The sequence below is a fragment of the Convolutriloba macropyga genome, chromosome 1 (genome assembly GCF_964194025.1).
Source record: "Convolutriloba macropyga chromosome 1, txConMacr16.3, whole genome shotgun sequence".
Classification (NCBI taxonomy): Eukaryota; Metazoa; Xenacoelomorpha; order Acoela; family Convolutidae; genus Convolutriloba; species Convolutriloba macropyga.
In genome coordinates this window covers 62,832,185-62,835,371 of record NC_134468.1, presented here as the reverse complement: position 1 = coordinate 62,835,371, position 3,187 = coordinate 62,832,185, and positions in this window count along the sequence as shown.

Genomic DNA, 3,187 nt, shown 5'->3' with positions numbered 1-3,187 from the left:
AACTATGCGATGTTCACAGTGGTTGAGACTATTTGATTCGACAAGAAGTGGCGCCAAAATCATTTTTCAAACTTACGAGTCGACTAGTTCCTTAAATAACAGGTAAACTATAATATGTTAATATTTTTTGCTATGTATCTCCACTGATTACTGGACAGCTATTTCATACAAATATTTATATTTAAATGTTACACGTTACAACATATCAGTTAGGCAGAAATTAAAGAGAAATCAATTTTAACTTGAGGTTCCTGATGTTATTATTTGCATTATTAAAGGATCAATTGAATATCCGCTCCTTCACATAACTCATCTCTTGCGACATAAAAGAATTGTATCTACGTAATACCAAGAATCGGAAAACAAGTTATCAGTAGAGAAATTTGATTCGCCAAATCTTTGATGAATTATTGATACAAGATTCATTTAAAAAACCAAAAAAACTGCTTTCAATATCTGCAGATTAGATGAAAGACATGTGTCAGTAACTTTTGCATAATCATAATTTAAACCGTTCTCAATAAAAGTGACAGATAATTCCTGTTTCAATCCTCTTGGAAAATCAACACCTCCAAATCAACATGCCTGAACTTTGTTGAACACTGCTGCTTTCGTTCCTTCATTTGAGTCAGAAATTTCGTGTTTTCAGAAAATTTTCTTCATGAATTACGCATTTGAAAGAAAAAAGGCCATAAAGCGATATTTGGACGAAAAGTTTCTATTATCTTGAAAAAACTGCTTGATATCACCGGGGGATAACATTTTGATTTGATAAGCAGTGGCACCAGAAACAAACTTTATACATGCAGGACAACCCGCTCCTAAAGTAGCAGTAAGGCTATTTTTTGTTTAAAAAAAGTTGTTAGATATGCATCTCCATGAATTACTAAGCGACTTTGTTAGACGAATGAAAGTTACTTCAAGTCCTTCAAATGTTAATGATTGTGGATTTAAGAGATCAACTGCAAATTAACCCTAGCAATACCTTGGCTAATGCGGCGAGTCAAATGAATCAGAAAAAACTTTTCAGGCTGAAGAACATGTTTTTGGAAATTATTGCTGGAAAACTGATACAAATACCTCATATGAAACTAAACGAAATATTAAAAGTGACTGTAAATTGTACAATGAGGTTTCGTCACAGTGTTTTTTTTTCACCGTCACATAATAAGCAATCCCGGATATTTTAGACAAAGATGTCCAGTATTAACCTTGTTCGATATTCAAAATTTCTAGCTCAACAAGTCTCAAATTTGTATCATACTGTTTTTTTTTAAAGAACAATCAGAAACGAGAGACGTTGAAGGAAATTATGAAAGGATGTTGTATGAAAATAATTGATGAAATTTCAATTACGCGAGAAACCGCATGCTCAAAATCAAACTTAGACATCTTTTTTGCAATTTTACAGCAGAGTTAAAAGTTAAAAAAAACATGTATATCTGATCATTATTCTGTATTTCTTGGTTTTCAGACAGAAACACAGATGGAAAACAAACTTGAATACATCACCTCAAGAAACTGGCAAAAACTTAAAGATATCTCCCTAATTGAAAAAATAAATTTTGTTTTGAGTCATGAAATATCAAAACTTGAAAATTGTGAGAAATACAAGACAATTGATAACAAGTTTGAAGAGCTTCAAATTTTACTGAAATCAATTTTGTACAGATATCTTCCCAAGCAGGTTGTAAAAATTAAAAACCATCACAGCTGGGTTGATAACCAATTGAAAAGAGAAACTGCAAAAAAGAATAGGATGTTCAGAGAAAGTATGAAATCAAAAACAACGGAGGCCAAAGAAAAGTACCAAGAACAACGTAAAAAAGTTAAACATATGGTGAAAGTAAAAACAAAACAATTTTATCATAAAATAATAGAAAAGCATGCAACAAAATCAAACAGAAAATTTTTTCATTAAATAAGAAATCTTAGCGGAAATGAGCGAGAAAAAGTACAAAATCTCAACCAAAAGGAAGTAAACGATTTCAATCACTTCTTTGCAACAATTGGTGAAAAATTGAACAAAAAGTTTAGGCAAAGTGAGTGTTCATTAAAAAATCAACAAGTTCAATCTATGTTTTTGTTACCAACGAGCAAAAAAAAGTGCTTAGAGTTATCCAGGATTCTAAGTCAAAAAACAGCGAAGACTATATGGATCTAACTATATCTTTATATAATCTGTAGCAGTTTCAATCGCGCGCAACCTATCCAAACTGATTAACACATGTTTTCAGGAAGGCATTTTTCCGGACTCATTGAAAATAACATCAGTAATACCTCTACATAAAGAAGGTGAAAAAAATGAACCCAATAATTTTTGCCCAATATCTCTCTTACCAACTCTTGGTAAAATTTTTGAAAAAAATATTCTAAATCGTGTTTCTAACTATTTTAAAGACTTTGAAATTTAAAACAGCAAACAATTTTGTTTTAGGGAAAAAAGAGGAACTGTCGACGCAGTTAGCAGTTTGGTTGAGTTGATACGATCATCAAAACATTCTTATACGGAGCACACTTATTGCACCTTTTTAGATTTACGTAAAGCTTTCGACACTATCGACAGAAAAATTCTGATTCAAAAATGTAAAATGTATGGATTAAGGGGTCCTGTATATACTATTTTGGAATCTTATTTGAAAAACAGGAAACAATTTGTACAGTCTGGACAAAGGAAGTCGCAAATGACAGAAGTTAAATACGGGGTACCACAAGGGTCGATATTAGGCCCACTTCTTTTCATTGTTTACATAAATGATTTGAAAACCAACAGCCCATGCTCGAACTTCATTTTTTATGCTGATGATACTGCAGTTTACACAAAATCAAATAAAGCAAATGCTTGTCGGGAACATCAACAGATCTTATCTCAAACAGAAAACTGGCTTAAAATGAACAAACTTACACTGAACACGGATAAAAGTAAAACCATAACCTTTAAGACTAAGAATGACAGAAGTGATGTCTTTACAATGAACGGCAAGCGCCTTGAAAATATAAATTCTTTAAGTTACTTGGGCATAACGATTGACAAAATTATGTTTTAGAGAACACTCGAATCGCGTAGAAAATAAATTGGTACAATTTTGTGGACTTTTCTATAAATTGAGAAAAATTTTAAATCGCAGCCAATTGATCAAGATTTTTAACACTTATGTTAAACCAGTGGTTCAATACGGTATTCTAG